This window comes from Choloepus didactylus, chromosome 6 (genome assembly GCF_015220235.1).
Source record: "Choloepus didactylus isolate mChoDid1 chromosome 6, mChoDid1.pri, whole genome shotgun sequence".
NCBI classification, from domain to species: Eukaryota; Metazoa; Chordata; class Mammalia; order Pilosa; family Megalonychidae; genus Choloepus; species Choloepus didactylus.
In genome coordinates, this window is record NC_051312.1 from 109,174,483 (window position 1) to 109,200,654 (window position 26,172).

General features: G+C 43.8%; 1 protein-coding gene across 9 annotated transcripts in view; it reads right to left on the reverse strand.

The window, feature by feature from the left end:
• The window catches only part of SMCO4 (single-pass membrane protein with coiled-coil domains 4), a 66,854-nt gene extending 41,880 nt beyond the window's left edge, over positions 1–24,974 (reverse strand). For 4 of the 9 annotated variants that reach the window (XM_037841101.1, XM_037841096.1, XM_037841103.1 and 1 more), the window contains exons 1-2: positions 24,842–24,974; positions 3,472–3,567 (exon numbers count right to left, since the gene is read on the reverse strand). The gene's annotated coding sequence lies outside the window, so the exon portion shown is untranslated. Of the gene's footprint in view, positions 1–3,471; positions 3,568–24,278; positions 24,429–24,814 lie in introns of those variants that run through there. The other 5 variants (XM_037841107.1, XM_037841100.1, XM_037841099.1 and 2 more) reach the window with 4 other exon arrangements.
• Between the last annotated feature and the right edge of the window lie 1,198 nt (positions 24,975–26,172).

Genomic DNA, 26,172 nt, shown 5'->3' on the forward strand with positions numbered 1-26,172 from the left:
CACAGAGATTAGCTATGGTAAACTCTTCAAAGTTCAAACTAAAACCAGAGGCCAGGAAGGAAACAAAGTGAGAATAGTTTATTAAAGACCAAAAGAGCCATTTCTTTCTTGGGAATGGCTCTCTGGATAGCCCAAGATATAAGCATCCCTTAGTGATTAGGTTGGGGAACTTGATAAGGACAAACACAGCAATGATTTGAAAACCAAAAATAAAGTGATGGGACTCCTCTTATTTGTAATATCCCCTCTGTTTGAGGCTCTGCCAAGCCAAGATGTAACTCCAACCTAGCATGCCTTCCTATAGTCTGATTACATTAGACAAAAAAATATAAAAGCATGAGGAGTCATTTGTCAGAGGCTAGAGAAAAAGGAGATAGATTAAGAAAATAAAAATCAAGGAAAAGATAAGCAAAGGTTATCAGGGACAACATCTGGTCAGTTGGGCAACAGGTCCTTAACAGAAAATGTGTCTCAAAATCCTGGCAGCCAGTATCACATTGCTCAGAGCTGACAAGAAACAAGACACTCAGTATGTACAGCAGAACCTTCCAGCTAGGAGGCCTCTGTCAAATCTGTACAACTCCCTTGTTTCAGACAAAAGAATACTGAGGTCCAGAGGGGTTCAGCAACATATCCAGGGCCAGATGTTAGCAATGGAAAGGCCAGGTCTATAATCCTGGTCTCCTGAAAAACCTTCCACTACTATTATTAAAGACGATGATGAGGATGACGATGATGATAGCTCCCACTGGGTGTCGAGTTTATGAGCAGGCACAGATGTGGCCTCTTTCTCTAAGCCAACTTGGCAAGTGGACTCGTTGCCCTCCCCACTATGTGGGACATGACTCCCAGGGGTGTAAATCTCCCGGGCAACATGGTACATGACTTCCGGGGATGAGCCTAGACCTGGCATTGTGGGATTGAGAAAGCCTTCTTAACCAAAAGGGGAAGAGAAATGAAACAAAGAAACATTTCAGGGGCTGAGAGATTTTAAATGGAGTTATGAGGTCATTCTGGAGGTTATTCTTATGCATTATATAGATATCCCTTTTTAGTTTTTAGGGTATTAGAATAGCTAGAAGAAAATACCTGAAACTGTTTAACTGCTGCCCAGAAGCCTTTTTTCTTGAAGACCTGTGTATAAGTATATAGCTCATAAGGTGTGACTATGATTGGAGAAAACCTTGTGGCTCATGCTCCCTTTATCCAGTGTATGGACAGATGAGTAGAAAAATGGGGACAAAAAAGTAAATGAATAATAGGGAGAATGGGGGAAATGGGTTGTTTTGGGTATTCTTTTTTACTTTTAATTCTTATTCTTATTTTTATTTTTTATTTATTTATTTTTTTTGGAGTAATGAAAATGTTTAAAAATTGAATGTGGTGATTAATGCACAACTCTATGATGATACTGTGAACAAGTGACAGTACACTTTGGATGACTGTATGGTATGTGACTATATCTCAATAAAACTGCAAGAAAAAAAGAGTTTATGAGCAGTCAATACATTGAGGACTTTACATATATTACCCCATTTAATCCTCTTAACAACCTTATAAGGTAGAATACGATCATTAGCCCATTTTACAGATGGGGGGCAGAGAGATGGGGGGCAGAGAGGTTAAGCTATTTGCCCAAAGTCACACAGCTTACAGAAAGTACAGAAGACAGGACAGGAACCTAGGAGTAGCTAAAAAAAATCCATGCCCTTAGCTATTACATTTGACTGTCCCTAAACTGCACTTCTTCCAAACAAGGGAGAGAGTCAAATTTTCAGCTGAAATATAAATCAGAAATTTTCTATCAGTGGATAATTTTTTAGTGTCTATCATCTTTTCTTCTCAAGATACAAAAACAGCAGTTAGGAATATAAATAACAAAAATATTTTAACTTCGGGGAGAAAGAAGGCTTAAGACTCTCCAGCCTGAACAACAGAAATGAACAGATTCAGACTTGAAAAATTAGGAACTAATGCAAAACCCAAGTCCCTTTGAAATGTGTCATGGACCTTCAACATACCACTTACTTATCTTCACGTAGTTAATTCTGAGTTCACAGAGGTGCTGCTAGACCCAGTCAGTGATATCAGAAATCACTATACACCAGAACTTGGAGCTTCAACTAAAACTATCCCTGTGCCAAACACAAAACCACAAGTTTAATCTTACCCATCACTAGCTTCAATTTCAAGAAAACATTAGGTTTTTTGTTTTATTAAATAAAAAGCACATAGCTTTCCTTAAAAATACCATTTATATTCTCAAATTCCTTGATGGGAGTCCCATTTCACTGTGTATGTTAGCTGCTTTGTTTTCTCTAGCTATAAAACCAGAATCTCCCTGCTACACACATGCTCCACTGGCATATCTACTTCCTTTCACTGCCACAACCAGACCACATGTTAAGGCTTCTTGTTCAGCTGAAGATCGAGAATGACTGCAGAACTGGAGCTCTACAAGGAGCCCCCTGCAGTGGGCCTGGCTGCAGCTGGTACTCTGCAACCAGGCTGAGTCACTTGACCTCTCTTAATATTAACCACAAAAGCAGAAGCATCTGATAAGACTTACTGCCTGCTTATTAGATGCCAGGCACTGTGCTAAAGGCACTTAGATATTATCTCAACTAATCCTCACAGTATCTAAGGTAGCTACCATTATTACCCCCCAGTTTAAAGATGGAGAAAGTGTGGCTTTGCAGGTTAAAGAAGTTGCCCAAAGTCACACAACTAGGACTCAACACACAGAGAATTCAAACCCAGGCTTCTTGGATTCCAGAGCCCAAGCTCTTAACCATCACACACTTGCCATCTCTCTGCTTTCCTCATCCATAAAGGGGGGGCAAGACGACCACTCTCATTTCCATGTAAGGAGAGGACCAGACTATGTTCTGTAAACTGTTCCTAATATGATTCTGATGGTTCTTCCAGTTGGAAGGCAGAACTGTAACAAGTTAGCCCAGACAAACCAACCAACCAACCACATACTCAGCACTGAGCTAAGAATGGAGGGAACATAAAATACAGAAAAAAACATCCCTACTCCAAGGACTTCACAATCTACCTATATTGATTTAAATACAATCTCTCTCGGACATTGTTTTTCATCTCTCTCTTGGACATTGCTTTTCAAACATTTTTGACCATGACCCAAAGTTAGAAATTTATTTCCACCATGACCCACAACACAAACACACATACTAATCTTTACCATGTGTAATATTTTATACCGTTCTATTTCACTTCAAAAAAATGTAAATGGCGACCCTCTAAATTGATTCTGTAACTATAGATTGTGAACCCCAGCTTGAAAAGCACAACTCTAGAACCCTCCATTTTAGCTCTAATTTAAAAAAAAACAAACAAACAAATGTCCAGAAGTTCTTCCTTAGATCTAATTTACATTTGGGGAGCTGTCAGTTTAATTAGCTTGGTTTCTCTGGCTATGTTCTCAGGGCAGATGTGGCAGCTTACCAGATACTTAAGGGCTCAGGATTTGGAGTCAGGCAGACGTGCTTTCAAATGCTGACTCTCCCAGGTGTTAGCTGTATGACTTTTCCAGCTCTTGGCCTAAAAAACAAGAAGATAATACTAGGGACCCCTTAGACTCCTTACAAGGTGCCTGCCTGGTACCTTGTTCTGTTTCTCACAGACATGCTATAGGCATGGGATGGGGAAGGGAGACAAGTCTGGTTGAGTGGGACAGCCCCATGTTGGAGGACATTTAGCATCCCTGGCCCCACGCATCTCCCACCACCCTGGTGGTAGAGAACCAAAGTTACATAATAAATGGCTGCAGTGGACCTGACAATCTGCCCCTCAGCTTTCTTTCCTCCATGTTAAGAATTCCAACTCCTTCAACCCCTTTTAGGTAGGTATCAGTTGTGTTACACATGAAAGTACGATACATATGATGCCTAAAATATAACAAGTTGTAAGTCTAAAGCACCACTGTCGGAGAGCTTGCCATCAAGCTGGGCAGGGGACAGGTAAACAGGTAACTGTAGCCACTCCAGCAAGTGGTGTAACACAAGTCTCGGAGCCTGAGGAGAGAGCAGGTCACACTGGGATGCCCAGTCATTAATGCTGTCTGACATTCTTTTAGTGTGAAAAACCACAGTTTACAAATTTCTAGTTTATAATGCATTAAGATTTAGAGTCCTCAAGACTCACAAGCCCTGAAGAAAAGCAGCCTTGACTACAACCACAGAAACATTAGGAACATAGCTTCAGACCTATCTCCCCTAGATAAACTGTAAGTTCTCCTGTAGACTGTAAGTTCAAGAAGGCCAAAAGTAATAGGAGTTGTTCAAAATCGCAAAGTAAAAAGACACAAAACCAATGACCAAAAACCTCAGGTCACTTTCCTGTTTCCTCTGGAACTTCCCTACACTCTTCTAGGTTTAAATTTGCAAAAAGGAAGGAAGAAAAGGTCTCCCATTAGGTGGTAAAAATATAAGACTGAAATCTGCTAGATGCTTAAATAGGACTTTTCAAGAGACAGGGCCAGAAGGCCTTAAATTTAGACATAAGAGTAATCTCACAATAATTACACAGTCATTGTACTTGTGTATGCTAAAAGTATTCATGTGTCCAGTGTGCACATTTAAAATACCTCAGTTTCTACTTATGGCTGTAAAAGGGAGGCTGTCTTCCTATAATTAGGCCTAAGAGGCACCTCCAGAGAATCTCTTTTGTTGCTCAGATGTGGCCTGTCTCTCTCTAAGCCCAACGTGGCAAACAAATTCATTACCCTCCTCCCTACTGGGATATGACTCCCAGGGGGTTGAATCTCCCTGGTGATGCAGGACATGACTCCCAGGAATGAGCCTGGCCCTGGCATCGAGGGATTGAAAAGGTCTTAACCAAAGGTGGGAAAAGAAAGGTAACAAAATAAGGTTTCAGTGGCTAAGAGACTTCAAATAGTCAAGAGGCTACCCTAGAAGTTACTCTTATGCAAGCTCCAGCTAGATATTCCAAATTGCCGCAATATGCCAAGCCCTAACCAACAGTAGTCCCAAAATACCTAGGTCCCTATCTGAGACTGTATAAAAGTTTCACTCACTAAGTTTATTTTTCAGAAACTTAAATCCACCAGTGTTCCTAGACTAGACAAGTCCTAAAACCCAGAGGCAACAGCCTCTTTATAAACATCAACCAAATGCAGCCCCCTTCCCCATAATGTTAACACCCATTTTCAATATGAACAAGTTGGGGTGGTCACTGCCTAGACACCCCTGAAGACTGAGAAAATGATTGAACAAGAGAAAGGAGTAGCCACAGACAAGATAGGATTTAACAGAGGATTACGAATACTGAATCTTTATATAAAATTTTTGTTAGATGCTAGAGTATTAGAATAGCTAGAAGGAAATAACTGACATGGTGGGAATGTAACCCATAACATTCTTTGAAATTTGCTCTCTACCTACTTTTTAAATCATACTTTGAAAGTTACCACTGTTCTGTATGTATGTTAAATTTCACAATAAAAATTTTATTAATAACAATAAAAATAAAATACCTCAGTTTCTAAAATCCTGTTTGGCATTTCTTCATTTTTTAAAATTCCGGCCCAGGCATTCCAGACTGTGGTTAACACAGACTTCCCAGAGCTCTGGTTCCCAGCAAATGAAGCAAATGCTGACTACCCCACCCCAAACCAAAGGGACTGGGAAAATCTTGGAAAGATTATTGTTGGGGACAATTAAGGTAGCATATATAATATTCACCTTCAGCGATACCGGTAACATGCAACATGGCCACCAGGGCTGATGCAAGAACAGCCTAAGCTATAATTAGCCTTCTTCTAGGAAGTAACAGTAGTTCCCGCCTAAGCAGTAACTAGTTCGCGCCTAAACAGTAGCCGCCCATTGGCCATCCACCCCAGCAACAGCTACCACCAATCCCAGACCCCCAGTAACAGCAACCGCCAATCCCCCTACGTTTGCCTTCCACCCTAGCAACAGCAGCAGCCAATCCTAGATCGCCACCCGTCCTTACTAGCCACTCCCTCCACCCTTTGAGTATATATACCCTGCCTCTTCAATAAAATTTTGCAGCTTGATCAGAAACCTGTCTTGCTGTCATTCGTCGTGTCTCTTGTCCCATACCATTCCTCCCTCACAGGACTCGGAGCCTCCCTTGAACGTCCCGCGGGTCGGGACAGATTATAGGTGAAATAAGGGCTCTTCCCGCTGATTCCGCTCCCCTCCCTCCAGCTTGCCTGTTGTTCTGGGCGAGGGGTTAGCAGCAGAGGTCAGTTACTATTGCCCTTAGGAAGGCAGGAGATTCTGGACTCTGCTTCTTTAGCTGAAAGAGATATAGGATTTCTCCACATAACTGTAGCTTAAAATGAAGATGAACTGTAGCTTAAAAATGAAGGTAATGACCTGTTGGTTGTGCCCTGGATGATTTTATACACAGTCTCATTTACACCTTGCCACAGCTCTCTAAGGTAAATATTACTTTTATTATCCCCAAATTATAAGAAACTGAGACTAGGGAGGTCAAGTAACCTCCCAAGCTCAGAATGACAGGAAATGGTGGGCTGGAAACCAGGGTCGGGCCCAGATTCTCCTGACAGTGCTCAGTACCAGCAGCAAGCCAAATTCCAGCAGCTTGGCTGGCATGAAGAGGTGTTCTTTCACTTTCAGAATGCAATCTGATTTTAAACAAAGACCTCCTCAAATGTTTTAAAGAAAATTTCAGAGGAAGCTGTGAGGTAGAAAGTATGCTACCCAAAAGTCTCAGGTCTGTTACTTCCCCTAAGAATCCCAGTCCGCAAATGGGGCTGGCTGGCTGGGAGTAGCCGATGACAGCACCGACTGATGCAAAGTGCCTGCAAACTGACACACAAAAAATAAAAACAAATAGTAGCAGTATCATTACAGACAGCAGTTTAGGGCAAAAACTAGAGAAAACACCCCAAAACTTGTGTTTACTCCTGAAAAATGTTGGGAGAGCATGGACTACTGAAGGTGGAGGATACAGCCGGTACACACAGAGGAGGCAGTTAAAGGGATGCCAGCACAAATCAGGCCAAAGGGTAAAGTTTGAAACTGACTGTGTGTTAAAACTTCAACTTCCATGTGACACCAAGGGAAGAAATGTTTGTTTGGTATAGGATCTATATCTTCTAAACAGTATAACTTCTACAGTCAGTTTCTTCAAACACCACAATTACATGGAACTTTGAATAGGAAGTGAGATATGGTAGGTCTGTATACGTTAGAGTGAAATAGCAACACATTCCAAAATAATTTGGGCGGAGAATAAAAATATATATTTGGGGACCCCCTGAAGAGCTGGGGGAGGACACGGAGGTGTTGGACTTCCTCACCTGGATTGTTGCTGATGTTCTCATAAACACTGGGGACTGATGGCTTGACATGCCGAGCCCTCTGTCCTGGGGCTTGCCCCTCTGAAGCTTGTTACTGCAAAGCAGAGGCTAAACCTGCTTATAATTGTGCCTAAGAGTCTCCCCCTGAGTGTCTCTTTGTTGCTCAGATGTGGCCCTCTCTCTCTGGCTAAGCCACCTCAGCAGGTAAACTCACTGCCCTCCCCACTACATGGGACCTGACTTCGAGGGGTGTAAATCTCCCTGGCAACACAGGATATGACTCCCAGGGATGAATCTGGACCTGGCAGCGTGGGATTGAGAACATCTTCTTGACCAAAAGGGGGATGCAAAATGAAACAAAATAAAGCTTCAGTGGCTTAGAGATTTCAAATGGAGTCAAGAGGTCACTCTGGTGGGCATTCTTACGCACTATATAGATAACACTTTTTAGGTTTTAACGCATGGGAATAGCTAGAAGTAAATACCTGAAACTACCAAACTCCAACCCAGTAGCCTTGACCCTTGAAGACGACTGTATAACAATGTAGCTTAAAAGGGGTGACAGTGTGATTGTGAAAACCTTGTGGATTGACTCCCTTTATCCAGTACATGGATGGATGAGTAGAAAAACGGGGACAAAAACTAAATGAAAAATAGGGTGGGATGGGAGGGGATGATTTGTGTGTTCTTTTTTATTTTTATTTTTTATTCTGATTCTTTCTGGTATAAGGAAAATGTTCAAAAATAGATTGGGGTGATAAATGCACAACTATATGATGGTACTGTGAACAGTTTATTGTACACCATGGATGAATGTATGGTATGTGAATATATCTCAATAAAACTGAATTTAAAAAAAAAAAAAAAAGGACACCAGCACCATCCATATCCTCTCACAGAGCTCACCACCTCACTGTGCTCATCCAAGGTAAGGACACAGGGAAAAATAGTGAAACAGGAGACAACCCAACAAATATTAAAGCCCTGAAAATTCTGTCATGCCAGAGTGACAGCCTAGTTAATACAATTCTGGTTCCACGTAGGAGCTCTGAGTCAGGGGGCCTGGGTCCCCACCACCCCTGGGTGATCATTGCAGAGAGAACGGTCACCCCTCACTTCAGAATAGGCCAAGGAAACACTCCCTATGCCTGGCCAGGTGTGTCCTCTACTCACTCCCAGGGCTCATATGAAGACCAGTGTGAGGCAAAAGGCCAGACTCTGCCAGAAGGACCTAGGTTCAAACCTCTTGCCCTGCTACTCACATACTGGGTCTGGGGGTAAATTACTGCACTACCTTGTTTCTCAGTTTCTCCATCTGTTAAATGTAAAAAATAGTACCCCACCCACTTTCTGAGGCTACTGTGAGGATTAAATGAGATAATGTACATAAAGGTCACACGCAGTACACAGTAAATCAGCAAATAGAAGCTGTTGCTAACATAGAGCAGAAGCCAACTAACACTGGGTTAAATATTAAATTTGATTCCTTAAAAATGAAAAAGGTTAGTGAAGATCAACCATTTTCAGAAAATTCAAGAAAACCAGGTGGAAAAAATATGCTCCCCACCTTCCTGAAGGTTTTTGAAACCTCTCCATCACTTGCTCTTGGAACTGAGAACTGGAGTGTCTTGTTACTTTCTGACTCTTAACACTTTATAAATACACCGTTCAACCAACCAGAGAGTGCTTTGCTTGCCAACCTCCTAGGCAAACAAGTTCAACAAGATCTGATCCGGAAATTAAATGTCCATGCAGCCCAACCATACTCAGTTCAAAATAGATATCCATGACCTACTTAGTCTTCAAGTACCATTCTCAAAGCCAAAAAAAAAAAAAAAAGCAGACAGTGAGACAGGGCTGCTGACTTAGCAGGGCCCCTGAACAGAAGCACTGGCTTTCCAAGTGAGATGAAACGTGCAATGAAATGGTGATGACTCAAAAAAATCACCTTGGGGATAGCTAGACATAAACCCTAGCTTGAAAACAGCTGATTCAAACAGTTGTTAAAAAGCAAAAAGTCACAGAAGTCACACCAACAATTTACCACTTCTGTCTGCACTGTCCCCAACAATATATTTTCATTTAGAGTGAGTTCTACACCTCTCATAACAGTAAATTTTCAAGCTAGCTACCTCAGCTCTGACCCTAACCCTCAGGTTTATTTCTTGAATATAGTTTCTTCTGCATGAACAGTGGGTTCTTTGAGAGCTAAGACCCTATCCTCTTTATCTTGATATTCCACATAGTCTTGCACAGAACGAGTCCGACAAGAAACAAGGCACTGTGTCCACAGTAAGAAGGTGAGCTCCTTCCCTCCCCAGCGACAGACAATCCCACTCATGCCCTTGGGCTATTCAAGAGAAAAGACAGACTGACATGCAGTAAAGACAAGGAAGGAAGACAGGCCAAGGGAAAGATACGGCATACTTCCAACCACTGGCATAGCTACAAAATGACCACCTATACTGAAATTTATTTCACTGGGGAGATGTGAGTTCTGGGCAGAATGAATCCAAGGAACTTGGGAGGAACAAATTCCAGAGCATTCCAATTCACAGTAGTACATAGACAATGGAACAAAATACTTCACCACCTAAGCGAAGGCAAAGTTGGAGGCAGCAAGCTGGTGACAAAAAAAAAAAAAAAAAAAAAAACACCAAACAAACAAAACAAACTACTACTGTTCATGTCCAAATCTATCCCCCTGAAGTCTCTGAGATCAGTACCCCCACCCTCAACCTACCCTGTTACACTAAAAATCCCTATCACAGAACTTTATTTGATAGCCCTTTAAGTTTACTTGACACTTTTCCCCCACATCATGACATTTAATCATCACCATGATCCTGGGAGGCAAGTAGAACAGACATTTCTATTAGAAATGAGGAAACTGAAGCCAAAGCATGTCTATGACATGGGAGAGTCAGGCTCAAACCACAGACCTTTTAACTCCAACTTTAATGTCGTTTCTCTAAAACCAAAGCTGTGTATCTGAGCCCTAGATCACTGCTCTTTCCACTCTACTCACTGCTGAGTGACAGAATTCTAACACACACCCCTTTCCAGCACTGCAGCCCACACCCTTCAACCTTCTTAAAGACATAAGGGAGCACACCAATCATCAACCTTTGCATCCACTGACAGGCAACACCTATGTCAACCACATTTACCTAAGCTGGGCTGATCACTGACCTCCCTGACAAATACACAAAATCCAACCCTCCTAGAACTTTCAAAGAAGAGGCACACATGACCAAAATTGCTTTCACAATCAAGTGGTGAGCCCAGGGCAGGATAAAGTAAACCATGGATTCCAACAGCCACAAATCAGACTTCTTCAGAAACCTGAGGCTTGAGTATCAGTCAGTCCTGGGTTCAAATGCCATCTCTGGAATGTACTAGTCCTATGATCTTTTAAGCAAATAGCTTAGTTTTAAGTCTCAGCTTTCTTATTTATGAAATAGAGTTTAAAAATAGGTTCTCTCAGATTTGTAAAGAGAATTAAATACTGTAACAGAAGGTGTTACCATGTCTGATACATGTTAAATCCTAATAGTTGATTATGATTAATAGCAATTTTTAGTAGTTTTTATTATAGACAATACATGTAGAAAATGCAAAAAAAAAAACATACAGATAAAAATCTCCTGTGATACCAAAATCCAGAAATAACCACCAAAATAAAACACCTTATAGTATTTTTCCTATACATATGTATTTCTTAACAAATTTGCACTGTAATGTATACACAATTTTATAGTAGTGAGCCATTCTTTTCTGCCTCATTAATTTCAAAAACAATTCTCACAACATCCAGAAATAAAGGGGCTTTGTTCAAAGCAAGGATCAAGAGTTGTGTGAAACTTGAGAAGAGAACAAGGCAATCACGTTCAGCAACTGCAGACACCTGCCTCCAGAGCCAGAAAGGAGATTTCTGCCAAACCCTCTACCACCTGCTCCTCCTCTCCCCATCAAAGTTTACCCCTAAAGTAAGAATTATGGGAGTCCAGCCAAACAGTAAGAAGGCCATCAAAGAACATTTGAACTGGAAGGATGTGAGCTTTGTAGAAGCAAACTCTGTATGTGTCAGGCATGCTGGGACATAAAATTCACGTTCCCATTGGCTTGAACTGCCCAGCCCCACCCTCAAGTAACAGAGACAAATGTAAACAAGTAATTGCAGTAATCTGTGCATAGTGTGGTACTGAGTGGCAGGGAGGTACAGAAAAAGGGAGACATTATCCCAATAATTTCATCTAGCACCCCTCAAAGACAAGACAACTGAGGCCTAGGGAGGTAAGTGATTTCCCCAAGACAGCAGAGATGAGGCCAGAACTTAATGCTCCAGTTCCAATATGGAGCCAGAGACTGAGCTTTCATCTGAGCACACAGAGTGCTAACTGCCTGGGGTCCAGCAAAGAAGGCCAAGGCCTGCGTCCAGAGTGATCCTGTCCATACACAAGTACTTATTTAATAAGTGCTCGGGGCATGTCAGCACAGAGACTGGGGTCACCCTTGGGCGCAAGACAAGGAAGCTGTTTTATGGGAACAACTTGGAGACTTGTCTGGCTCCCACTCCCAGGAAAGGCCTCTCTGTCTCTAACTATAGCATGGAAATGAGGCCAAGTTGACTCCAATGTCTTCTGGGGGACGTTACCTGAGTGAAAACTTCCTGTAAGGTCTGGCAAAGAAAGCCTGTAAAATTTACAAAGCAGCACCTCTAATGAAGCACTTTTGATGTGCCACCCCTAACTCTGACAAAGGAATCACAATCTCACAAAACACATTATAAAACTCAATTTTTAGCTAAGAAGTCTTCACAAAATTCAGTCTGTATGGTGTGCTTTCTGTTTGGGAGGGAGGAGGGGAATAACGGAGTAGCGCCCCCAAAGCAACTCCTAAAGTCCCACAGAAGAGCAGCTGCTCCTGGCACTGGAGGATTCTATTTCCATCTCCACTTACACATCATTATCTCCTAAAGCAGTGCTCGCCAGAGGGGTCACAGTGCAGCAGCCTCCCAGACAACCATCCAAAATGCGTTGCTTCTGGCACCACCTCGGTAGGCAGAGGCAGGGAAGAGGGCTTGAAATCAGGCACACCCATGGCGCACTTCTCTGGAGCCCTAATCACACAAACACCAGGTCCCTTCCTTTTGAGCCCCAGAGAGGAAATTAAATGTCAGCCAGATAAGGAGATTTCCTTCAGCTCTGAGGCCAAGGAATCTGAATTTATGATTCCCCCAGCAACCATACAAACTGAATCAGCACAGGCCTCAGGTCATCAGGCCAGGCTCACTGAGGACAAGCCTCCACCTGGAGTTGCTTCTTCTTTTAATGACATTCTCATATTACAAGTCTAACCATTTTTATGACAAATAACAAAAATTTATTAAAAACTTTGTAGACCAGTTAGAAAAGGAGGTGATTGAGGAGGCCTCACGTGCAAAGACCACATGACAGTTCACTTGGTCTCTCCCCAGATACATTGAGATATTCCTTCCTGCCCTGCATTTTCAAGGCCAATTGTGGCCCACTGACCAAGGGAGCTGACTCGACTCTTTTCACAGCTTAGTGACTTTATATACAGAAGGATCTGGGAAGCCAAACACACTGAGCTTGCACACTGACCTCAGCATTTTCTAAATCTGCCCAGGGAGATGAATACCTTAAGTGTAGGTGCAGCAATCACCAGGCAGGCCCAGGGGCTAGAGGAGAATAAACCTACCACTTCACATTTTATACAGCTCTGTGGAGCACAGCAGTGCTGCCACATATGCTGGGTTTCCTGGCAGGTCCAGCCACCCCCTAGTCTTGTCTGTCTATACTCTCTTGCTCATGCTTGTGGTTTAACTCTGGGTAGGAGGTAGGTAGATAGGGGAAAGGTATCTAGGAGGAGAGAGAACAGATGGGAAGGGATGGTGGATCTAGGGTTCAATAGAGTGCTAACATTTAAAAAAAGAAACTGCCTAGAAACAGTTGCTGCAAAATATCTAGGCACGCGCATATACACATACACAGCACAGCAATGGTCATCTGAACTTAGAAAAAAATCCTAGATGAGCTTGACCATGCCTACCCTTTCATTTGTGCTCACAGCAGTCTATGCTCACAGCTACAATACCCGCTGCCATCGCCCTAAAGCCAAAGGCCAAAGTCCTCACAATGACAGGCCAGGATCACATACCCACCACCCTTTGGACCTCAAGTCTTCCTAATCGCCCCTCCCCACTTCGCTCCAGCCACAATCTCCTGCCACATGGCCCCCACCACCCCAGCAGGTGACACACCCACCTCAGGGCCTCTACATTTGCTGTTCCCACTGCCTAGAATGCTCTTCCCCCCAACATTCCTTCCTCCCTCACCTCCTCCAGACTGAAGCTCAAATGGCCACCTTGCACAATCTCACCACCGCCCCTTTGTTGCTGGCACAGCCTCTGGTCTCTCTCTGCTTTTTACCAATCATCACCATCTCATACACTGTGTATTGTAATCATATACTGTCTGTCGCCCCTTGCCAGAAAATAAGCCCCATGAGGACAGGACTTGAGCTTCTTCTGTTCAGTGCAAAATCCCCAACACCCATAAACAGTGCTTGGAACACAGTAGGCACTCAGTAAACAATTGCTGAATGTATGTTGAGTGAATGAAGATAAGCTAACAAGGCAGGCCACCTTACAGACAGCAAAACTGAGAGGCTAATGTTCTAACTTGGCTCAGAGACAGAAGAGCCAGGACTAGACCTGAATTACAACTGTGCTCGTTCATTTGATAAATAATAGCAGGCTCACACCAGGAGCTAATGGCATCTGCTACATGCAGTACTAACTAACCACATACATGGTGAGATGGGACAGAAAGGATAAGGTCTAGTCTCAGCTCTCCCCTCAATGACCACAGTGACCTTACAAGTTTCCTCACATGTGGGTCTCAATGTTCTTACGTGTAAATTGAAAGGTGGGTCTACCTGCCTTCTAAGGGGGAACAGGCAAGTCTCATTTTGATTTGTGCTGCTTCTAAGAAGCCTCCTCAGACCTCAGGAGCCAGGGTGACGTCTCCACTCTGCTGACTTACATTTTTACCACACAGTACTTTGAAATCTCTTTCATACTACAGGCCACTATTATCCGTTTGTATTACTGATTATTTTCTACACATATTATACGTTTTTCTGACTTAGAATGAGTTCCCACTGAAGCCTGCATCACGAGCCCTTGTATCTGAAGCTCTGCAGGCAGTGCCATCTGCCCAGGGCTCTGCTGCCCCCAGGGCCACAGATGGTGAGCTTGCTCTCAAGAGCCACATTTCCTTTTCTCATCTTGGCTCTCAACCCCTGGCAGAATGAGCTTCTTTGGAGCTCTTGGACACTCAACCTGTAGGCCCCAAATTTCTAATTTGGGTGAACCATCAGCAAACAAATTAGGGACTTCACCTGAACTTGTCATCACATGGCAACACGTATGCACATGCATACATGTGTACACATCAGTCTGAGTTGTGCAATTACAGTGATTGAGGTATAATGCTAGCACAGATGTCAACCCAGGGCCAGCAATGTTAGGAATGTAACCAGGTAGAAAGAAGGACATGGGCTTTGGAGCTAGCAGACAAGAGTCTGAATTCCAGCTCTGTCTCATCTTGGGTAATTTATTGCACCTCCCTGCACTTCAGTGACCCCTTCTCACAGGGTGTCAGGAGAACTGAATGGCAGACCTCTGAAAAGTGCCTAACACTATGCAGCTCTCTTTTTACATGGCAGTATGGAGAAGAGGGGAAAGGCAGCTCTGTCCTACCAGCTGTGTGACCTAGCGGAAGGCACTTCACTTTCAGAGCCTCACTCAGCCTCCTCAAAAACAAAAGGAAGAAGTTGTATTAACTGATCCCCCAGCACTCCACTTCTACCTAAAACATGAAGGCCTAAAGAAAAAATGTTAAACTGCACCTCCAGAAAAGTGAAAAGGTCTTTGTGTCTGGGGCTTTAGCATGCACAAAGCAGTCATTTCATACCAGGTTGAGTGACTTAAGAAAACACCCAAACTTGCTCTCCTTCCCTGCCAAAAACCTTCCCACAACATCAACTGATCCTACTCTGCCTATAGTCAGCTTTTAATCTCCTGACCACTCTAGATTATGTGGACTTTTACATTTAGCAAATGTGATATACATTTATTTAAAAGCATTTATTAAGTAAAGAAGAACACAAATAAGAATAGTTACTTAAAATTACTCAATATTTATTAGATAATAGGTATAAACATTATCCTTTTAATCCTCACTACCGCCCAGGGAGGTAGGTGCTAATATTATTCCCAGTTTATAGATGAGGAAACTGAGGCCTGGGGAGATAAAGTAACTTTCTTTAAGTCCCACAGCCATAAGGGGCTGAGCGGGAGCTGGAACCCAGCCCGGCCTGATTCTAGAATCTCCCCCGACTGCCTTTTCTATCATGCCTTAACTTGCGCCCCCTTTGAGCAGCTGGTAAAGGCACGGCCATTCACGTAAGCCAGAGCATCCCAAAGTCCACTGTGTCCATGGGCAGCTCAGCCTGCAAGGCTCACTGGGGGCAGACCTATTCATGGGGACCTCCAGATACCTCCCCTACCACCCTGCTGTGCCCAGCCCCTAGAACACCTTCCAAGAAACTATCCTTCTCCCCAAAGCACCCCGCCAAGGGACAAACCGCCACAATGCTCCCAAAACAAGCAGGGAGAGAAGGGAAATGATGATCACGCTGCTTTGCCACATTCACAGATGCTGTTCCAGAAGCAACAGTGTCTGATTATCCGCAGCTTCTCCAGTTCAGCTCTCCAGTCTCGAATCCTTGCCTTGGTTACCACAGAACAGAATGGTCTCAATGTGATAGTGACACTGACTTGGCTTCTCTGAGAGAAATACTGTGGCAGGTTACATCAGAATTCAAGTGTCCCATTACTGTGCCCAGCCTCTAGGAGAAGCAGAGAGAATGTGAAACCAGGAGCTCTTGACATGACCTGGGCAGGGCAGTGCTTCTGACAGCTGGTTCTTCATCCTCCATGGTCACAGCAGACCCACCTGCTCCAAATATCTAAGATCTCACCACTCCAGAGGCTCAAGGATGAGACTCATAGCCTCCCCAATAATCTATGAAATGCAGATTAAACACAATACATGCCTTTCACCCAGAAGAATGGCACAGCCTGGGCAGTCTCATACGCTATTGGTAGTTTAAATTAGTATTGCCCTTGGGAGCACAGTTTGGGTACCACTATAACATTTTAATGTGCATAACCTTTGACACACAAATTCCACTCCTAGAGAAACATATGCATATGTGCATAGCAGAATGCATGTATGAAGATGTAACAGCAAAACTAATGAATTAGTGTGTATGCCCATCAGTAGGGGACTGATTAATAAATTATGATATTTCCATACTATATTTTATAGACACTTAAAAGAATGGAGAAAAGATACATGCATGAAAAGATCTCCAAGATGTAATTTATGAAAAAAAGCAAACAGTGAAATAATAGATACAGTACAATCAAAGTTATACTTTAAAAAGAAATAAAACCATACACATTTTTATTCAGATTGACAGAGAGTTTCAGAATACACAACAATCTGCTAAAACTGGTGACCTTTGAGGGCTGGGCAGGAAGGCAATGAATGGGGAAGGAGGTGCTGGGGGAAGAAGGACTGTACATTTCCTGCTACATACTTTTACACCATGTAAAGGGGAAGGGAGGGTACAAGAGCATAATCTATTCATTTATTTACCTGTATAATTTAAGAAAAGAGCAACTGATTGATTCAACAACATGAAAATGGGGTTCTCATTCTGAGGTGGAATTGCCACACCAATCTGAAAGCAATGCCATGACACAATCTCGTTGTGTCAGCACCACAGCACCAGCTCTAAGAAAGAAAAGTTCCCAAGGTCTTCCCAGAAATGACTGATAAAGTTCAAACCCAATTTCTAAGCCACAAAAGACAGACAAGACTGGAATCAAGTGAAGAAGGGAAATGTGGGATGTGAGGAAAACTTTTGTAAAAGCTCTGTGGAAGTCATGAACCTGTCCTACCCTAAACTTGCCCATCTCCAAAACTCCTTAGTTCTTGGGTCTTCCTCTCTCTCACCCCCACGGGATGAGAAAAAAATGAAAAGCAGGATTAAGAGAGAATTCCCTTTCCTGCAGCATAGGGCACCTTCCACTATAGCCAGGAAAATGCTACCAGGCAAAGCCAAAACTCCCCCTTCCCGACAAGGAACCATGTGCTGGGCTCCTGGAACTGCAGGGAGAGCCAAGACTGGCAACCCCAGATCCCACTTATTCGAGTCCCTCCACTTCGGCAAACAGCCCAGGAATCTTTTCACACTCACTACTGAAATCCAAACTGAATCAGTATACAAATCAGATGATTCTGCCAGCAAAACAGCAACAATGTGGAGAAGAGAGAGATAAATCACTGGTATCCTGGCTAAATATATATTTATTCTTTCTGCTTGCCAGAAGAGTGGCACTGCTGTAGGTGTAAACATTTAATAAATATCTTTTTTGCTTCCCAGTAATAATTAAAACAAACACACCCCAAACACACTCCACATAATTAAACACAAACCAAAAAAGAAGAACAACAAAGGGGCTTTGCTTAGGACATAATGTTCAAGCAGTTGGCATGACAGCTAATTTCCCCAGAGAAAAATACTCTCCTCCCATTCAGCCATGCACCCCATCTGGTAAGGACTCTTACCACACAAGACAATCTGGGTGGACACTTTAATAGTCTGCACCTAGGGGCTGCTACCTTAGACTAGGAAAAAAGGTCACTTCTTCGAGGGAAAAAGAGTAAACATCAAGCAGAAAGTGGATGAGCTGACTCTTTTGCAGAACAATTCAAGGCAGAGAGTTTGAGACGGTGCTGGGAAACAGTCAGGCCCAATAAAGATAACCTGGCTGCCTCCTCGCCACAAGAACGTGACCCAAAGAAAGCCAGAGCCTGATCAACTGAACTACGGCCTGACCAGAGCAAGAACAAACCATCTGAAGGTCATGGATGTGATGCAATTTGACTAGGGGCAAGGGTACAAGACCAGAATATTCTTGACATGGCAGCAGTATCTCCTATGATAACAACATGTGGACAACAGTGAAGATGACCAGCTATCTGCCCATACTCTGATTCCTGGTTCACCCGAGTATGACTGGCTCCCCACAGAGCCTGAATCCTTCAGGGGAGTGTGGTTCCCACTCCTCTCTGGGGCTGGTCATCGTGTTCACCACTGTGAGCTTATCAACCATCACCCCTACTCCTGCACAGTACAAGGTACATGTGTGGTGACCACAAGTCAACCGTGCTGAAGGGCAGACCAACTCTTAGGGAACAGCTGGAACTGAGGACAAAACTCCCAGTCCACTGAGCCTCCCCCCCCCCCCCCCCCCCAGGGACAGTGGGCTGCAGACTCCACCTCAGGGTGGCTTCTTTCTGTGGTGGCTTTTTCCCTTCAATACTTTTCATTGGGAGTGTGAATGCTCAAATCAGCACTTCCCTACATGGGGTCTGAAGAACATGAATTCCATCCTCTGAGATACTCCTGGGAAGGTAGAAATGATCAGTCCTGGGTCTAGACACAGCAAGGAAAAGGCCTTTCAGGTTTTACTCAAAGATACCATTCTCCAGCTGTCAGTAAAAAGACAAAAGGAGGCAATTTTGGTTTCTGCAGAAATTGCTTTTAGTCTACCCAGTTACTTTCTCCAGTACCCAGGCATGGGGGATCAGAACTTCAATGGGAAAAGATGAGGAGAGAAAAGTAAAGGCTCAGATTTGATCCTTCCTCTCAACTCCACATCCAAAGGGCCCAAGCTTCTCCACCCCCACCCACACCCCCACCACCACCGCCTCTGCCACCACTGCCACTGCCTTAAGGTCCAAGTCCAAGACCAAGCATCTCTCGTGCCAATTACCTTAATAAACTCGTTTCCTTGCTGCGAATTTCTACTTACTCCACTTCATACTCCACACAGAGCCTGAACTATCTTTCTAAAATAAAGATCTGACCCTCTCTCCCTTGATGAAAAATCATCAGCCTTCCATATGGAATCCCAAATCCTTGCCAAAGCATGCAAGGCCCCTCCTGCCTTTCCAGCATGGCTGGAAACATAGACTTTGGAGTCACACAGATCACGGATGGCTCTCAGATTAACCACCTGCTAACCATGGCCACATTTCTGTACCTGTCCTTCATCTATGCATTAGGAATAACATGTCCTACCTCCAAGGGTTGCCATAAGGATTAAATGCAAGTTGTGAAGCACCTAGCTCTCCAAAAGCAATCACAATCCTCCCCATCCCAACCTCTCTCCTATCCCCGTACACATATCTGAGGAGATCTACCTATCCTTTAATACATCCTCAAATCACTTCTTTGCCAACCCCAGAGGCTGAGTTAGACTCCTTCCTCCTCCTCTTCATACTTCTTATATAGCTTAAAATTTACTATAATATAATTACTTGTGTCTGTCTCCTCCTAAACAGTGAGCAACTCAATGCAGAACAAATATCAATCACTTCCTAAATCATTTTATATTCAGAGAAACAGAAAATTAACACTTATTGAGCATCTACTATGCTAAGCACTGGTAGAGCTTTGCATACAGCAGCTCTACGCCAGATGTTATTACTTCCAAAATAAGAAAAATGAAACTCAGAGAAGTAATTTTCCTGGGTCACATGATAAATCACTGAACCAGGATTCAAACTGAAGCTGACGCAAACTTTTCCACCATGGTGCCTGTCAAAGCCTAGCAGAGTACCTACCATGTGTCAGGCCTCAAATGATTGTTGAATGATTTATATAATAACTATCACTACTGTTGATTTAGATAATAGCTAACACTTACATTGCCCCCTCTATGTAGCAGGCACTGTTCAAAAAACTTTATATATATAAATATATATATATATATATATATATACACACGCTCATTTAATCGGTTCAATAACCCAAAAGATGTGCATTAAAACACCTATCTCAGCACTGTCCAATAGACCTTTCGGTGAGAATGGAAAAGTTCTGTATTGTGCTGTCCAGTATAGGAGCCACTAGCCATAAGTGACTACTGAGCATTTAAAATGTGGCTCATCTGGCCAAGAACTGAATGTTTTATTTCATTTCATTTTAATTAAATATAAATTTAAGTAGCCGAATATAGATAGTGGCTTCTGTACTAGATGGCACAGTTAGAGATGAAGAAGGTAAATTACCAAAAGTCAGTGAGTAATAAGTGGCTGAGCTGGGATTTCAACTCAGACGATCTGGTTCCAGAGCCTGCGCTCTCCCCCACCTCACTATGCTCTCTTTAAAACAAATGAACAACAATTAATTACTCTAGAGAAAAGGTGACACATTCCAGATCTAAAAATTAAGGTCATAAATATAAAAATTAGGATACTTTCTGCATGATTTTTCTGTAAAACCGCAACTTCTCTAATAAAATAATAATAATAATAATAATAATGTGAGAGGAAGGAAGAAATGGGAAGAGAGGGAAATGCTCTCAAAAGCACTGGGGGAAATGCTTTTCAAATATAAATCTCTATGATTAGGGGATTTCACTTTCACTTGTTCCAAAGATTTAGGAAGACTACATTTCAAAAGCTGACAAAGGGGATACTTCTACTTTTTAAACTATTTCTTAATTAATATCTTCAGAGAATTAAGAAGCACCTTCAAAGACTGACTGAATCTTAATAAAATTCTCAGAGAAATTCTGGCATCAGTCACAACAAACACCCTCTTGGAATTTAATTTCCTTCTCAGCATACATGCTTACTATGGAAACTCATTTATGATGCCACTACAACTAGTCAAAATCTGCCTGGAGCACAAAAACTTCAAAGCCCCACAAAAGAGTCTTACAGGACTGGATGGAAATTGACCCCATATTTAGCCAAACCTCACATCTAACAGATTTCCCCAAGCCAAACTTGCCAGCTTTTACTGTCAGCCAGATTCAACTCCTCCATCTCCTTCCCAGCCCCATCTGCCCTACCCTCCCACCCTACACTACAGCTCTTCCAATAGCTCTCTCAAGCTAGAAACCCTCCAAATTCACTATCTTTTTGCCTGTCCAACAAGAGAGATTAAAAAAACAAAGAGAAAACCACAAAATGGGCAAAGAGAATCTAGTAAATCATCTTCAGCTTCCTAACAGAGTCCTGTCCTTTCCTGCTTCTGGTTTTAATTCCCTCCTTTTAGACAATCTCAGGCTCCATAATGTTCACTGTGTGGGTTGGGGGTTAGAGCAGAGAGACTAAAAACTTGAGGAATTATTTCTAAGTAAAAAATGTACTTTAGAAGCCTCTTTCCCTTAAGGACAACTCCTACTGGAAGACTTAATCAATCCTATTATCCCAAATGACTGTGGGCAAGTAGAGAGAAAGTGGTGGATGCCAACCTTTAGTAAACACATATTGCAATTCACCCAAATAACTCATTTAATATAAGGCAGATAATATTATCCTGGTTTTACGTTATCTTGAAAACAGGCTCAGGGAGGTCAGGTAATGGGCTCGGGATTTCCACCCAGGCCTGCCTGATCCAAGATTCATGGACTTACCATTCCATCATGCTGCTTCCAGTGTCCACAATGCTTATATTAAAATGTGCTATGCTAACATCACAATAAACATTTGAAAGCACTTTAGAGTTTACATGTTGCTTTTCACACACATGATCTCATTTTAAATGTTACCACAACCCTTTAAATAGGTAAGAATTCCTTTTCCACTTTTACAAAATGCTATATCGACTCAAAGAGCATGGGTAACTTGTCCAAGCTATAACTTTTAAGAGTCGCCATCCTCTATGAGCTTTGTTTTTCCTCCTATAAAATAAGGCTTATTCCTAACACAGTGTGCCTGAAAAGTGGAAGGTGCTTATACGGTATCTATTATTAGCATCATGATTTTTATTAATTTAATAGCACTCAGTTAAAGTAAAACCTACCTACACACACACACACACACTATAGATAATTTAAAGACTCAAACTAATTAGTCAAGCTTTTACTTGTTGGGAGAGGATATAATTTTACCACTACCTCAAACTCAGAGGTAACTACCAACTGCAGTTTCCAAGAAACTGACAAAAGAGTATTACTGAAAATGATGTGGTCAAACCCAATATGGATTTTGAAAGCTACTAAAGGAAGAAAACAAAAGAGCAGGGGTATTTGCTTATAATAAAATACAAAACATCCTCCTCTCCTTCCAGCATCATGGTCCTATCGTTAATGTGATGTCTGACCTTGCCCATGTCATTTCAACTCTGTGACGGCCCTCAGCATCCAAAATGTGCCAGTCAACAGACGACCTGGAAGTCTGAGTGAACGGTTACCCAAAGGGTCTGGGGAATTGGGGTGGGGGTGGAAAGGACAAATATTACTGCCTCGAGCTATTTTTAAAGTGCTGCATCTAATATGACGCCTGCCTATTTATTATAGTCACTTGAAAAGAAACCTGGTAAGTTCAGAAACACCAGATGCAACAGAAATCAACACACCACTTCTCAAGCCGGAATGGAAAGATGACAGTGTGGTGGTAGAAGAATCGCAGCATCAGTCAATAAGACGAAACCTAAGTACTATGGCAGAGAGAGGTCCTGGGAATAGTCCCTCAGATAAGCCCCCACCAAGATGGAGCCAACCAACCATCCACTCTAGGCTTGAAAGTTAAAAAAAGAAAAAATTTCAGGCCCACAGGTGATATATATATATATATATATTATACACACACACACACACACACATATATATATATGCACAGTTTTGTAGTAAAGGTAGCTAGACAACCATGTACCCTAATTGCCTACATAGGAACAGTATTTATACTGTAAACCTAGTACCAACTATTATTAGTTTTTTGGATTTTTGGTACTCTTTCTTGCTTAGCATCTGTTTTCTTATAAGTTCATCCGGATTTCTTTATAAGAACAGGCTGATGTTTATTCGCATGAATGAATTAATCTCTCAAGGAAAAAGATTTCATAGTCTCCCTCAGAGAATCTACTCCTGTTTCCATTAGACTATCTAGCCCTCTTTAGACCCCATTTCACAGATAAGGAAATTGAGGCAAGGGGAGGGTAAGTGACTCACCCAAGGTCACATTCCTTGCAGACATCTAAGACTAGAAGAAAGGCTCAAGAGACCCACAGTAAGAGTCACCAGCTGAATTATCCTTGCAAATGACCTGGAATCCTGTGTCTTGAAAAAAGCAGCATGAGTCCTCTCCATTGTCAAGGGGCTACACACGTTGTTCTAATAAAGCACCCAGCATGGCCAGTACCACTTGTTTCTTAATAACCAATCTCAGCTGGGGAATAAAAGGCCATGTCTTATACCTCCTTCAGAATATCCGTGAAGCTGTGAGCAGACATGCTGCTAGGCTTTGGGGACCTGCTATCCCAAACCGGGGAAATTCTCCCTTATAGAATAAAGGAGTCTGGATGTTGGCGTTACTGGAGACGGAAAGGATGGGTGTGCCAGGAGATGAGAGTTCTTTTTTTTCAGATAGCTCCAGGCCATAGTTATGACTTCAAACAGCCCATTCCCCACCTTGGAACACCCCTGAATATCTCATCCACTCAGCCGTACCTGTTTAACCTCCCCAGGACTAAAGAACTGCAGTCAGTAAGGTGAATCTGGCCGATGCTGAGGGGGAGACACTTGACCCAGGAGGTGAAGGATCTCCCGGCCCCCACACACACCCCTTACAGGAAGTCCCCCCCGGGTCTTCAGACGCCACAGGTGTCCCCAACTCTGAGCCTGACCCCTCTCTCATGATCTACCCCGGACAGAGGAGGGGAGGTGGCAAAACCCACTCCCCATCGCCCACTCTCCGCCTCCGCCTCGCCTCTGGTCCCCAGTCCCCTGCCCCGCAAGACTATCTCCCCCTGGGCTCACCTTCCGCCCTCTTCACCTGCAGGGCCTCTGAAGCACACCCAGGGCCTGGAGCCAGACGCCTGCCCACTCCTGTACAAAACCCTGAGTGCCCCTTTCTCTCTGCTCGCAGAGAACACGCGTCTTCCGTCTTCCCAAACCAGGCCCTCCCGGCCGGCCGGCCCGGAACCCCTCGCGCCGCGTCGCCCCCGAGCCCGCCCCACATCCGCACTTCCCGCCCGGCCCACGCCGGCTCGCGGTCCGCCCCCAACTTTTCCCGGTCCGGCCCCGCGGCGGTGGAGGTGGCGGCGGGGATTCCTTGTCCCGAACCGGGACCGACGGGCAGGCGAACTCGAGTCCCCTGGGCCACCGCCCGCCCCGCCGCCGCGAGTTGCGCTCGGGACCTGCTGGGCGCCCGGGCCTCGCCGGCTGCCCGGCGCGGAGACGGAGGCGTAGCCCGCGTGGCGGGAACCGCTCGGTGCTGACGCCGGCAGCCCGCGCCCGGCGCTCGGCGTCTGGTGCCCTACGCCTTTGCGGCCTCTGCGCCGCTCCTTGCCCACCTGCCCGCAGGCACCGGCGCCGCTCACCTCCCGCTCCGCCGCCGCCACTGCCGGGAATACGTGGCAGTGGCCGCCGCTGCTCGCGCTCCTCGCCTCGTCTTTCCTCTCCGCGCCCGCGCGGGCAGCTTCGGCGCGCCGGACCGCAGCGCCAGGCGCCCTCTGCCGCCAGGAAGACGAATCCTCCCGCCCTAACCCTAACTTGCCTACGGCCCCGCGCGGAGCCGGCCCCTTCTCGCCCTCCCCGCCTGCGGCCCGCCCCGCCCCGTCCTGGCCCCAGTGCTCGCTTCTGAGCCGGTTTGTCTTTCGCGCGCCCAACCTCGGGTTACTGCTGGCAGGCCGCTGCCTCCGGGAAGCCTGCCTAGACCGCCAGAGCACGCTCGCGCCCTTCCTCCGGCTCCCGGTCAGCCGGTATGGAAGTCATCCTTGGTGTTGATATATTTCCTGCTTCTTTGAATTCCTCGCCCAAGAGCTAGTAAAACCCGGACGGGGATAAGGGGGTTGATGGTGGTTGAGTGTTGTTCACCATCCTCTCACCTGAGGCTAGTTAGTGCCCTGCCTGCGTGAAGAACACAATAAACGCTTCTTAAAGGAATGAGTGAAGAGAGATTTTTACCGCTCTCCGCCTAAATAGCCTTTTTTTTTTTAATGAGAGAAGTTGTGGGTTTACATAAAAATAATGCATAAAATACAGGGTTTCCAATAGATTGTGGTGATGAACGCATAACTATATGATCATACTGTGAACAGTTGATTGTATACCATGGATGACTGTATGGTTTGTGAATATATTTCAATAAAACTGAATTAAAAAAAAAAAATCTGATAGGGCCAGTGAAATTAGTCAAGATCAAAAAAAAAAAAAAAAAATACAGGGTTTCCATATACCACCCAATTGTTAACATTTGTTACAATTAGTGAAGCCACATTTTTATCATTGTATTAGTAACCATAGTCCATGGTTTAACTTAGGGTTCACTGTGTTGTGCAGTTCCTTGGACTTTTTATTATTATTATTTTTATTCCTAGTAACATAAATACAATCTGAAATTTCCCCTTTTAACCAAATTCAAATATATAATTAGTGCTGTTGATTTGTAGTTCACAATGTCGTGCTACCATCACCATGATCCATTATCAAAACATTTCCATCTTCCCAAATAGAAACTCTGTATACTTTAAGCCTAACTCCCTATTTCCTACACCCTTCCTATACTCTGGTAACCTAAATTCTAAACTCTGACTCTATGAGTTTGCTTATTCTAATTGTTTGCTATCAGTGAGCTCATACAATATTTGTCCTTTAGTGTCTGGTTTACTTCACTCAACATGATGTCTTCAAGGTTCGTTTACGGTGTTGC